At 42.5% G+C, this 14529-nt stretch overlaps 1 long non-coding RNA gene across 1 annotated transcript; it reads right to left on the bottom strand.

Annotated features, from left to right (window-relative positions):
* Window positions 1–1107: 1107 nt before the first annotated feature.
* LOC115082273 lies at window positions 1108–6067 on the bottom strand. The gene is made up of 3 exons (XR_003854119.1): window positions 5901–6067; window positions 1600–1657; window positions 1108–1198 (listed from the first exon to the last, which is right to left on the bottom strand). It is a non-coding gene; the product is annotated as an uncharacterized LOC115082273 (long non-coding RNA).
* Window positions 6068–14529: the final 8462 nt, after the last annotated feature.

The following is a 14529-nucleotide window of genomic DNA, read 5'->3' as shown; positions in this document are numbered from 1 at the left end:
ATCAGGTCGATAAGGTCCTCAAGAGAGGAGGGGAGCTCCCACACAGCCATCTCATCCTTCAGCTGCGGGGAAAGTCCATCCAGATAGATTGCTCATAGGCAGTCTTCCTGCTAAGCAAATTCAGAAGCTAAAGTCCGAAATTCAATGGTGTAGTCAAATAAACTTCTTTGGCCTTGACGAAGGTGTAGCAAACTAGTGCTTGCCATGGCATGCCGCCCAGGATCATCGAAGGTCCGCCGGAGAGAGGCAACGGAGTAGTCAGGCAATGCAGAGGTCCGGGCTTGGAGATAGTCAACAGCATGGTCAGGCAAAGCAGAGGTCCGGGCTTGGAGGGAGTCAACGGTGTAGTCAGGCAAAGCAAAGGTCGAAATCCAAGAAGGCAATCTGAAGGTAGGTTGGAGAGCAGGAACACAGGAACGAGGAAACCAGGAACAGGAGTCAGCTAGGATCAAGAACACAGGAACGAGGAGAATCCCACAGGAGGCAATGAGTACTTAACCAGCAAGGAGACCTGTTACAAAGGCAAAGCTAGGAAGCGAAGCCCGGGCTTATATACCGGAGCTCCGCTGTCGGCATCATCCAGGGCGTGGCTTGGTTCCCGCCACAAGCACTAAAGTCACAGCGATGCACGCGCGCGCCTAGGGAGGGGCGCAGCGCCGAGTAGCAGCGTCTCTCCTCAGGCCACACGGAGAGGCCCAACGCAGAGCACCAGGAGCTGTAGCTGAGCCGGAGGCACCAGGGATGGCCCGAGGACGGAGTTGGTGGCCTACTGCCGCCAGATACGAGGGACCAGGCACTGGGTTCACATGAGAGAGGTGAAGGGGCTGAGCCGCGGGTCTGCTGCGGCTCGGCCCCAGTGTATTTACAAGGAGAACACCTTAGAAATTATAAAAAAAACAAAACAAAACAACCTAGCAGTTTATTCAAATTCTCATGTATAGGATATGGAGGTAGCACAGGAGGAGGGCAGAGTAAAGAACACACACATATAGGTAAATCACAAAAGATAAATGTGTGGCACAAAGTAAACTGGACAATAACAGTTTTCACATCCAGTGACTACTTTTATTTTACATATGCACATTCAACAGTGCACGAATTTAAATACACAGTAAACAATTGTATAAATGTGAAGGACCCCGACACGGCCGTGTTTCACATCAAGCTGCGTCAGGGGGACCGGAAGATTCTCAAATCTCTAAAATGAAAATTATACAGTTACTGTGCAGGTTGGCGACCACAAAGTTATGAAATCTTTCTTTATAATTTAACACCAAATTGTAAATGGAGAAGAGGGCACAGAAATATTGTGAGATTAAACTACAAAGCAGGTAGAAGATACACAATAAGAAGATGGGGATATAATTTTAAAGCTGACAAAGGGAGAGGGGGGGAGGAGAAAAGGAAAGGGGGGGGGGAAGGGAAACCAGGGAAAGGAGGGGACAGAAAGAAAAGGGAAAGGGGGGAAGTATAGGGAAGGAAGGGGAAAGGGGTTGGAGGGGTTAAAGGTGGTGAATTATCAACTAAACCGAAAGTCTGTGGACAACACTGAAAAGGACTCATGATCCAAAGAATTAAAGACTACCATTTACAACTCACCTGTATGTTCTGTAAGAGACAATATATGTGGCATCTGGGGCAAACGCCGAAAAAATAGCTGGAATAAATAGAATCACAAGCAAAACAGGTCAACATTGAAGACAATGAGAACAGGACTAATCACTAAAGTAAAATAATCAATATTAGATTGCTTGACACCGGGTACTGGAAATGTTTAGATATGTGGATGAACAACAAGTAATTTATATATGACCAGCGCTATTAAAAAAAATGACAAAGTCAAAAAGGAGGGAAAAGGTACCTTAAAGATGGAGTGTAAAGGCGTTTTTAGAAGTTGACCCGTGGCGTGGAGCTCAAAGCGGATCCTAGGAACTTCGTAAAATAAAGGCCCGTGTTGGGGTCCTTCGCATTTATACAATTGTTTACTGTGTATTTAAATTCATGCACTGTTGAATGTGCATATGTAAAATAAACGTAGTCACTGGATGTGAAAAACCGTTATTGTCCCATTTACTTTGTGCCACACATTTTTCTTTTTTGATTTAGGATATGAAGGTAACATCTCATCAGGAATGAGAGCAGAATTCATTATAGAAACACAAATCTTTAAGTGGCTTAGAAGTAACAGGCATGATATTTATTTCTACCAAATTTGCTTAAAATGAAAGTGTACCATAACCAGGGGCGGATTGTGGGAAAATAGTGGCCCGGGGGATTTTTCTCCATACTGGCCCATGGGTACCCAATTGCATATACAATATAATTTACATATATTTTACATATATATGTACACACCCCTATATTTCGGCATGGTCCTCCCGTATCAACACAGTACTATTTGCCAAAACTCAAAGAATAACAACCCCACCTATGAAAAAGAATATCACAAATATTACACCAGAATCTAAAATGTCAATACACCTCCTATCAGGTAAACAGAACAGGCCAAGCTACTACAGATCCCTACAGAGAAACCACATGCTAAAAGAATGCTTCAGCTCAGTCTTTGCATGCAGAACACAAACTCTCACCAAATACAGAATAAAGCCACATAAAGTATAAATAGAAATGTGCAGACAAAAACTAAACTGTAAAACGTATCACGCCAGACTCTATACAGTGCAACAATGGAAAAACAACAATGTCACCATTCCTCATGAAACAATCAATAAAATCAAGATATATAAATCATGAATCATAATTATAAAATCATACTAATAAAATAATTTCAAAACAGTTGATGAATAGAATATCCAATAATTAAAGACTCAAGCAAATTTTGAAACCTTTACCAAACACCAATAAAATATTTCAAACAGCAGACACATCACATACTACCCAATAATTAAAATGGTAGTCAATCAAGAAAAATGAACTTAAAAAGCCACCTTTTCTTACCCTCTCCAGCAGTTCTCCTACTCCTTTCCCTTGCAGGCCACACAGAAGCAGCAATAGCTGCTGAAGTTGTCCTCATGGTCTTCTTCCTTAGGGACCTCAACCAGTCTCTTCTCTCTCTCTCTCACACACACACACACAGACACCAGTCATCCCCTCAAGACCAGTTTCTGTCTCTCACACACCAATCATCTCCCCAACCAGTCTCTCTCTCTCTCTCTCACACACACATACCAGTTATCTCCCTGATCAGTCTCACACATACACGTCACCTCTCTGGCCAGGCTCTCTCAATCACACAATGCTCTCGCTCCCTCTTACACACAGGATTTCAATTATATACATGCTCTCTCTATTTCACTTACACACTAGCTCTCAATCACAGACATGTTCTATCTCACTTGCAACAGGCTCAATCACACACATGCCCTCTCTCACAGCCACAAGACAGCCAAAAACATGCTCCATCTCTCTTGCACACACACATTGACACACACAAGCACCCTCCCTGACTCACATATACACCACACACATACAGAAGCACCCTCCCTTTCTCACATACACATTACACTCTCACAGAAGCACCTTGCTTTCAGACTTGCAGCATTTTTCACTTTTACTAAAAGTGAAAGTAATGATCCCAACTGTTAAATAAGAAAACCACATTCCTATCAGAAGGCGAAATGACACCCTTCCTTCAGGTTCTGTCCTCCCAAGGGACAGCCACCCACACCGTACAGCTTCTCTTGTTTTACGCTTTCAGGCAAGTGTCTTTCTTCAAACTATCAGTCATATGATTATTCATGTGGGAGATATGGAACCGAAAGACATCCTTGGTCACCTTCCCTTTTAAATGGGAAGATTCCAGTCTTAGTCATTTAAAAATATACATTTTCTAAAGGCTTAAAAAAAAATAGCAAAACCATTTCAGATTGGAACTATTCTAGTCTTCATGCTTAAATTATGCTTAAAGAAATAAAAAAAACCAAACCCCACCTGGCATCAGTATCTTAAATTTGTGATTTTGCTGAGATGAACATTTTAAATATTTTAATTTTGTTTTGCTTTAGTATTTGTCTCTACCCACTTTGCTAAATTTTATTTTCCAGAAGAGGGATGCTTAAAATTCAGTAATTTCATCTTACAACCAACTTTTCAAAAGTTGCGCTACCAGCACAAAAGTTGAGGTATATGTATTATCACATTTCATTTTTTTTTTAACTCGCAGATTCCTTTCTCACATACATAACACACACACACACACACAGAAGCACCATTCCTTTCTCACACATCACACATACACACACAACACACACACAGAAGCACCATTCCTTTCTCACACATCACACATACACACACAACACACACACAGAAGCACCCTTCCAATCTAAGGCCCCCAGCTGAATAGCTGGTCTCTGGCGGCGGTTAGTAGCACCGGTGTTCACTTCTTCGGCCTCCGCCGGCCTTGATTTTAATTTCTTTGGCCCCGAAGGCCGGCGGGGGCCGAAGAAATTAAAATCGAGGCCGGCGGAGGCCGAAGAAAAGAAGATGGGCGCCGCCCAGCCAGCCCCCACTTGAGGCTGGCTGGGAGGCACCCATCTTCTTTTCTTCAGCCTCCGCCGGCCTCTATTTGTATTTCTTCGGCCCCCACCGGCCTCGATTTTAATTTCTTCGGCCCCAAAGGCCGGCGGGGGCCGAAGAAATTAAAATTGAGGCCGGCGGAGGCCGAAGAGAAGAAGATGGGTGCCGCCCAGCCAGCTCCCACTTGAGGCTGGCTGGGAGGCACCCATCTTCTTTTCTTCGGCCTCGATTTGTATTTCTTCGGCCCCGCCGGCTTGGTCTCCGGCAGGGGCTGGCTGGGAGGCGCTGAGGCTGGGCTGAGGAAGAGCCATGCGGTCGAGACCACGTGACCAGCTAGACCGGCCCACCGGGGGAAGCCTGATCCCCCGATACATAAACTCAAGAAGATCCGCAACAGCTACTCTACTCTTCATAATGTCCCATGAAGAACTTGGAGACAAAAGGAACATCTCTGAACAGCAACTGAAGCAGAGCATTGCTCTGAGACAGACTGATTAAATATCTGACATCAGCAGAAAGCCAACTGAGCATCTGCCATGGAAAACCCTGTAAATGTACTGGGAAAAGGAGCAGGGGAACAAAGACCAATTGCCAGAGAAATGAGTGTTATATGCTATGTACTACACCCCAGTTCCTTACATTAACATAACTGTAGCTCATCCTTCACCCCTTGACAGGTTTGATTCATTGTTACAGATTTTTGCATCAATATATTATAGAGAATAAGTTAACTGTCGATGCAATAAGCAAAGAGTATGCAAATGTATTGGGAGTTTAAAAAAAAGCATGTAAACCTAAAAATGTGCACAAAAATGAAAAGCATGCATCAATCATGTTTAATGAGCACAAACCATGGTCTATGCTTATAAAACAGATTTTTGTGCACAAAACATGCTTTCTGTGAACAAACTATGTTGTGATTGTATAAATCAGGTTAATGCACACAAAACATGTTTTAGAAGCATAACCATTGTTTGTGTGCATTGTGTGCATAAAACATGATTTGTGCACATGGAAATTGTGTGCACAAAACATGAGTTAGGAATGTAAAAGTTGTGCTCTTATATTGAGAGCACAAAACATGAGTTAGCTAAATTTTTATGCTGCTAAGTTAGGAGCACAAAACTTGAATTGGGAGCACATTGTTGTATTTGGCGGTCTGCGGGGCAAGGCCGTGGACTGAGGTGATTACTTCCAGCTCCGACAGCGTGGCTGACTGCTTCACTTCAACAGGCCTGACGCTGCCTGCAGCAGGATGCCTCAGACCTTATTCAATGCAGCCTCTAGGCGTGCACGGGTGCATCTGTATCAGATTTAAAGGGCTTTGTTCCCATCAATTCATGCCTCGTCAATAGGTCGATTACCTTTGGTATAGCAAATTGCCTCAGCGTGTTCCTAGTCTTCATTCCTGCATTCCTGGTTCTTGTCCTAGCAGCCTCTGGTCTTCATCCCTGAGTTCTTTGTCTTTGTCTTGTGATCAAGTCTTCAGTTCTTCAGCGTCTTCAGCGTCACCTCCCTGCCTGCCTATCTGTCCCGTCTTCCCTTGGACGGATCTCTGGTTCTGACTTTGGCTTGTCACCTGACTACGATTGAACTCTGCCTGCCACTGACCACTGCCTGATTCTCATCTATAATTGGACTCATCTATAATTGTCCGTGATTGAACTCTACCTGCCTCTGACCACTCCTGACCATGCCTGAATGCCGACTGCCCTGACTGCTGCCTGTCTTGGACTACACCTGTACACAGCCTACCCCAGACCCTAGCCTGTGCCTCAATTACCCCCACAGATCTCCACCCCAGCAAAGGAGGTCTGTGCCTAAGTTCTGCCGATCCCAGCACCCAAGGGCTGAACCTAAGGGGAACGAGGGCTGGTATAGGTAAAGCTCCAGTTGGGCCTCTGTCACAGCCAGCTCTGCCAGCCGATGGTGGAGACCTGCAGGGCTCCTCCCTGTAGGTTGTGCCAACTCCACCTCAGTCCAAGGGTCCATGCCCGCAACACACAATTTTTATATTCTTAAGTTAGGAGCATAACTTTTATGCACCTAAAGGTTGTACACACAAAACATGAGTTAGGAGCATAAAAGTTCTGTCCTTAAGTTAGCACAAAACATGAGTTTACATGCTCCTAAATTGTGCACACAAAACATGATTTAAGAGCATAAAATTTGTGCTGAAGGTTGTGGCGTAAAACCCAGACAAATCATACTTTACACGCACAAATTCCAAGTACAGGAACCCAGCATCGCAAACTCCAGGCCCAGCCCCATACACTAACACTGGCCCCTGCGCTGAGAAAAGATGAGTTAATTCTATGCTCCTCTCTGCACGGGGGGAATAATAACTAAAGCCTTGATTAACATGGGATTTGCATGGAGGCGTGCTAAGCAGCACGCACATGTTTACTCCGGTTTGTGGGCATATTTTCTGGGGCATAAATCTCATTGCTGCATCGGGAGCAAAATTCTCTGCAGACAAACATGCGCAGAACAAAGCACTGATGTGTATGCCCAGCCTAGCACACCTTATTACATCAGGGGGAGCCTCAATAAATAACAGCTCTGTAAAAGTAGGGTACCGGCTATGAGGCCGCTATTCTGGTAATTATTAGCTTCTTGCAGCAGAAAACCAGCCAAGGCTGAGTGCCACATAGCATGCATAAACAAACCATCCCTGCTGAACCTGGTACATTCCGCAGAGAATGCCTTTGTTTGAGAAGCTCCTCTGTAATGCAGGAATCTGATGATAAACCTTACTGGGTTTTATGTAGTTGATGGTAGGCAGATGCATTTTCTTTCGACAACTGAGAAGCCCAAACCTTTTCAATTGTTGCCTTTTAGTAACGGTGCTGTATCAGATTACTTCTAGTCTTATTTCCAAGACATTCAAAGCATGTTGTTTTTTCAATAAATCACATTTCTCGGGCAGTTCCCAAATACTTATTATAGTTCTTAAATTGCTTGGAGTAGGAAGCCAATGATCATGTGCACCTTCCTGATTCACTACTTAAATCTTTAATTTCCAGTGTACTATATTTATAGTTCTTAATAATTATCATAAAAAAATGAAAAATGTTACATTTAATATTATATTTTTATAATGATGTGCAGAATTCCTCATTCACCCTACTTATGTTTATGTTAGCAAAATTGAGTATGGTGCTGCACTAGAGCCAAATATCTAATTGTAAAGTGGCTTCTAAATCAGAGTAAAAAGCTTCTTGACATGCATATTATTGATTTGAGTCTAAAGAAAGTAATTACAATTATTTTTTATCACTATTAGAAACACTGTACAGCACCACTTAACAGTCAAGACTCGTAAGATCACAGCCCAGTGAGTGTTACGTATGAGATTGGAGCATCCCATCTGTAGAATCAGTTAGAAACAGAGAAATCCTGGATTTCCTTACAGGGACAGCTCTCAGACAAATGATAATGGAACAATGGAGGGAGGGGGGAGCAATACTAGTTCTAGTATGTTTGAAGTGTTTCTAATGTCCAGGGAGATGACCACTTGAGCTCCAGTGATCATCAGTCACTATGGTTTATTATAAAAGCAAAGGCAGAAAGAAGTCACACAAAATACATGAGCTTGGATTTCAAGATTACTAACTTTGTTAAATGGGGGAGTACCTTAAAGAGGTACTGACAGGGTGAGAAAACCTGTATGTAGTACGTGGGCTAAATGTAATGTATGTTAATGCCAGAAGTCTAAGAAGTAAGATGGGAGAATTAGAATGTATACCAGTAAACGATGACATAGACTTAATTGGCATCTCAGAGACATGGTGGAAGGAGGATAACCAATGGGACAGTGCTATACCGGGGGTACAAATTATATTGCAATGACAGAGAGGAGTATCCAGGAGGTGGTGTGGCGCTTTATGTCCGGGATGGCATAGAGTCCAACAAGATAAAAATCCGGTATGAGACTAAATGCACAATCAAATCTTTATGGGTAGAAATCCTTTGTATGTTGGGAAAGAGTATAGTGATAGGAGTACACTACCATCCACCTGGCCAAGATGGTGAGACAGACAGTGAAATGCTAAGAGAAATTAGGGAAGCCAACCAAATTGGTAGTGCAGTAATAATGGGAGATTTCAATTACCCAAATCAAATGCAATGGGAACATTAAATCAATATATGAATTATAGCCTAAATGAAGGTCTCAGCAAGCCTGATGTTGTTTCAACCAAAAGCAACCAGGCTTCTCAATCATTCGCCTTCACACTTTAATGCACTATATTTTAAAGAATTTTTTCAGAATTTTTCAAAATTATTATTTCTTTAAAAATTGAATTATTAAGCATAGTCCAGATATTATATTCCAAAAATAGACTCAGAAAAATCTTTATATAGCTCCCAACACGGCCGAGTTTCACAATAGCAGTGCTTCTTCAGGGGCATTTAAATAATTCTTAGACAAGTTTTCTTATCAAGTTGGAATATGTGCCTATAAATGTAACAAAGGAACACTTTAATAAGACATGCAAACTTGGGGGTAGATTTTTAAAAAATGCGCGTTCGCGTACTTTTGTTGGTGCACCAGTCGCAAACAAAAGTACGCTGGATTTTAGTAGATATGCGCGTAGCCGCTAAAATCCAGGATCGGCGCGTGCAAGGCTGCCGATTTTGGGCAGCCAGTGCGCACCGAGCCACGCAGCCTGCCTCCATTCCCTCCGAGGCCGCTCCAAAATCGGAGCGGCCTCGGAGAGAACTCTCTTTCGCCCTCCCCTCACCTTCCCCTCCCTTCCTCTACCTAACCCACCCCTCTGGCCCTATCTAACCCCCCCTACCTTTGTCGACGGATTTACACCTCCCGGAGGGAGACGTAAATCCACGAGTGCCAGCGGGCCGCTGGCTCGCCGAGACACGACCCGGGACGCCCCCAAAACGCCGCGTCGATCGGCCTGCCCCCGACACGCCCCCGAGAAAAAACCCCGGGACTTTACACGAATCCCGGGGCTCTGCGCGCGCCGGCAGGCCTATGGAAAATAGGCGCGCCGGCGCGCAAGGCCCTGCTCGCGTAAATCCAGGCGGATTTACGCGAGCAGGGCTTTTAAAATCCGCCCCTTGATGATCAAAACACAGCAGTACTTATCTTTGTTAGAAGGCTACCATTTCTCAACCGTCTTTAATCAGGAACAGAGGAATCGTGTTGGGCGCTATGTAAAGATTTTTCTGAGTCTATTTTTGGAATATAATATCTGGACTATGGTTAATAATTCAATTTTTAAAGAAATAATTTTTGAAAAATTCTGAAAAATATAGTGTATTAAAGTGTGAAGGTGAATGATCGAGAAGACTGGTTGGTTTGAATGAAACAACATCAGGCTTGCTGACACCTTCATTTAGGCTATAATTCATATATTGATTTATTGTTCCTTTCTTCTTCCATTTGCACCTCCGCAGTTCTGCCGACTGTCCTTGCTTCTCTCAGCTTTCCAGACAGTCTTCCCTGACCTCTTCTTTCTGTAGTCCTTTGCACTTACATAGGGAATGCTAATCTTCTAGCCCTAACCTTTGCAACCATCAATTGTGTATCTCTTTTTCCTCTTGCTTTTATTCACTTACAATGGCTCCTTTTAGTTTAGCTTCATGTTCAGCTTTACCTAGATCTTCCCACCCTGCCGATGCTTCCTAAAGATACTCCCCCTTCTTAATAAGGTTGTTATTCTTGAAGCCAGGACTCTGACCGTTGTTTGGCCCCTCTCTGTCTCTGCTCTTATAGCAAACCACACTGATTATTTTATTTATTTATTTATTTTTAATTTTTATATACCGGAATTCCTGTATACAATACAAATCAGTCCGGTTTACAAGAAACGAAAAGATTGCCCTGGTCTGGGAGGTCAGACCGGGTTTTTTTTTACAAAGAACATTGAACAATAATATAATATAAAATACATTGAACAATAACATATAATACAATCCTTGAACATTGAACAATAACAATAAATACTTAAATATAATGATTATCCAGTGATTAGTTATCACTGGATATAATCACTAATCACTGGATCTAATTACTAATTACTAATTACTATAATCACTAATCACTGGATCTCATTAAATATAATGAGATCCAGTGATTAGTTATCACCGGATCTCCGGTGATCACCTGCTCTGACGGTTGAAGTGCATTCCTCCATTTATAAGTACCAGGGCCAGTACTGCCTCCTCCTTTGTGGATTCTGTTATCATTTGCGCGAGCAGAACTCCTTGTAGCCTAGGATCCCCTTTGCTTTCAATTGGTTCTGCAGCAGGGATGCTCCCATTGACATCTCGCAGATTAAAATCTCCCACCATCAACAACTCCCCTTTCATTGCAGTTCTATAGATGTCTTTGAATACATTTATTCGATCCAACTTTTCAGTCTGCTTTAGAGATCTGTAGATCATATGTGTGTAAATGGAAGTGCCATTTCTCCCAAAATAACCCACTACAACATCTGATCTATCATCGACTACCTGGAACCCTGGCACTCATGCCAATACCTGTAACACAAAGATCATGAACTCTTCTATAGTGCATACTTTACAGCTGACTCTCAAATGAAAACTTCACAAAATACGTGCATTAAAAGCACCTGAAAATGCCAACTACACATGCTGTTTCCCTCCCCTGATCTAAATACACCTAAAAGAGGTGTCGTTCTAGTGTGGTTAAAAGTCCACATCTTGTGAACCCCACACAGATATTTTAGCTGCTCTGAGGACAATTTTGAGACAGACCAATTTACCCACATTAATGACTTTACAGCTATTAATTTTCCAAGGGAAGCTTCCTATGAAAATTAGCAACAGAGTATGTACAGAGGAAGAAACTGCACACTTTGCAACCATGCAGACTACTCACAATTGCAACCCCTAGGATAAATTGTGTCCCGTCTTGCTTCACTACCTTGCCTACTTTCAGTTTTGCTGTTTTCATATCATCTCTCCCTTCTGTAAATGGACTGAGATCTACCTCTCTTCCTTTACACTTTTGACATGAATCTGTGCTCCTTCTCCATCCCTTCCTCCAGCAAGCACTGCACAAAAGTACTTGCTCTGTCTTTTAGTTTTTTCATTGCTGTCCACATTTCTTTTTTCATTGCTGTCCACATTTCTTCCTTGAACCTATCAATCTTATAATTCCTCCGGCAGGATGGAATGAGTATTTGGTGCTTGAGAGACCTGGCTCTCAATTAATGTTGAATGAAATGGAACAAGCAACCACCAGCATTTTCACCAGGAGTCCAGATGATCTTTCTTTTCCATTTCTTTATCTCCTGTGCAGCCTTCCCACCATTTTTCAATTTTTTTCAATTCCCATTCATCATATTTCCATATCTTCCATCCCATCTCCCTCGCCCATTTCTTCTCTTCCCTCCCAGTTCCTTATTCTTCATTTTTTGCTGATCTTACCTCTGCCTCGCCTTTCTCTCTCTCATTTGCCTTTCCTCTATTTTATAGTGGGAAATTGTATTGGAACCAATACATAATGTATATTTTCTGCTCATATTCGGCCCTATTTTTAATGGCCCATACGCATAAAACACAAGGGTTATGCGTGCGAGTAACCCCTGTTACGTGCACAAGAGCCGAGCCTCGGCAGAGGGGTGGTCTGGGGGGGGGGGGGGGGGCAGGGCTAGAAGTGCCTGGTACAGCAGCCATTTGCTACAGCTCTTTTGCAGGAGCAAAAAGTAAGGTAAAAAATGGGGGGACCTGGGATAGGGGGCAGGTAGGATAGGGGAAGGGAGGTAAGGGGGTAGGGAAGTTCCCTCCCAGTCTGCTTCTTAATTGGAATGGATTGGGAGGGAACTGGGAAAGCTGGATGATATGTCGCCGCGCGATTATGGCCTGTGTCTGCTCCCCCTTGTGCATACCGCCCGTGGTTTTATAAGATGCGCGCCCATGTTATAAAATCATGCGTCCATGTGTGCGTCGGGTAGCACACGCACATGGACACATGCGCGTTCTTTTTTAAAATCTACCCCATTATTTACAGACCTTCCAGCCTGCTTTAAACAAAGGATAGTTAACAATTTTCAGACTAGCTTTTCTATATGAGAAATTATGCTGCCATCAAGCCTCAGAGAAACTGAAATTGATGTTATAGGAAACTGCTAAAATTTATATATAAATCAATGAGAACTTGGATTGTTTAATACAGTGAATCAGATTGCAAACTAACAAACCTTATAAACTTTGCAAGTTACAAGATTCTGTTGTCAGATTCTATCTTTCTTTTTTTTCTATACTTTGCATGTTTTTGACTCATTTAACCTAGAGGAAAATTCACTGGGAAATGGGTTGGTCGTCTTCTTCTTTGCTAGCTTAAATTTAATTTAGATTTACACCAAATCGCTTGGAGGTTTTTCTCATGAACATAATAAAAAGTGCATGCCTTTTATTCTCAGAAAATAAAGAAACACAAAAAACAAAATACTTTTGGCCAATTTATATATATATTTATATATATTTATTTATATATATATATATATATATAAGTTTACATACTCCTGACAGACTCTTTAAATTGAGTTGCATTTAAGAAAACATGAGTGATCAGACAATAGGGATGTGCAGAAGGAAATGATACGTTGCTATTTGGTATTCGTTGCTCCAGGACCCAAATCTGTTGCATCCGTTTTCATAGGGGGAAACCTGATTCATCCATTAGTTACATTCGGTATTCGTTTTCCATTAAAGTTGGAAAAAACAAAAAAAATCCCATCCCAACCCTTTAAATTTAATTAACTACAACCCCCCACCCTCTTGACCCCCCCCAAGACTTGCCAAAATTCCCTGGTGGTCCAGCGGAGGTCCGGGAGCAATCTCCTGCACTTGGGCCGTCAGCTGCCAGTAATCAAAATGGCACCGACGGCAGCAGACAGCAGAACTGGAAGACAGGCCGAGGTTGGTGCAGACAGCAGACAGCAGAAACGTATCCAGACAGGAGTCAGGTACAGGCAGCAATCCAGGGAAGTCCAGGCCAAGCTCAAAACCAGAAGAACTGAAGACATGCATAAAACAAACATAGGAGCCAAGAACAGACCAGACAGGGGCAGGAAGCAGGGGAGCACAGGGAGGAACCAGAGAGGAAAATACAAGCGAGGCAGCAACCAGCGCCAAGGCGCATACTTTAAGCACCTACCTGCACATCTATGCACCTAGGGTGTGTCCTAAGCAGGTCCTGTTGTTGGCGTTTGATGATGGCGTCTTTTCCTGATGCTTCGGCTGGGGCCAGTTAAGTGAGTCACTCCCGCGAGCCTGAGGATCTAACAATTAGTAACATGCATGGCAAATGCTTTTGCAAAATACAGTGCATGTCTTCCACTTTTTCTAGCTACTTTTGCTAAATAAAGGAAATGTTCTGTGTTATTATTGAGCTTATCCACTCATTATATTGTTTCAGGATCTTTATTCATGTAGTATTTACTATTTATTTCCTGTTTATGTGGGTTCTTCACTCTCTGTGTTATTATTTGGCATGTGTGAGAAGTTTTTTTTGTGTATACTGAACAATTTGCTGTGAATCCAGACCATAATCAGAAATCACTTTGGTTGGGAATTCTTAAAATTATGACTGCATAAGAAATCTAGAATTTAAAGCAGAAACAAAATTGTATTTTATTCATACAACTTTCCTCCCCCCTCCCCCAAATTAAAGGGCCGGAAGCACTCTTTCTAACAGACACAGAACAGGAGAAAGCCCTTAGTGCAGCATTAAATATTGAAATGGTGCAACTGATAAAGTTCTGTCTTTTTTATCCCTTGAAGAAAGAGGGTAAAAGGCAAATGACAGGAAGCACAGCTTTTTTTTTTCCTTATTGGCAGGGACTAATGCAAGTTATTTTAAGACTCTGAAAATGTCCGAAGTGTTAGCATTTAATGACCTGTTTGTGAAATCCCCCTAACAGCACCAGTTTGACAAACCTTGACCCAAGAAAACACTGGCATATTAAAAAAAAACAACAAACCTCACTGCAAGTTTTGCTT

Source organism: Rhinatrema bivittatum, chromosome 1 (assembly GCF_901001135.1).
Source record: "Rhinatrema bivittatum chromosome 1, aRhiBiv1.1, whole genome shotgun sequence".
Classification (NCBI taxonomy): domain Eukaryota; kingdom Metazoa; phylum Chordata; class Amphibia; order Gymnophiona; family Rhinatrematidae; genus Rhinatrema; species Rhinatrema bivittatum.
Note: the sequence above shows the minus strand (reverse complement) of the source record. Positions and strands in the feature narration are given on the sequence as shown.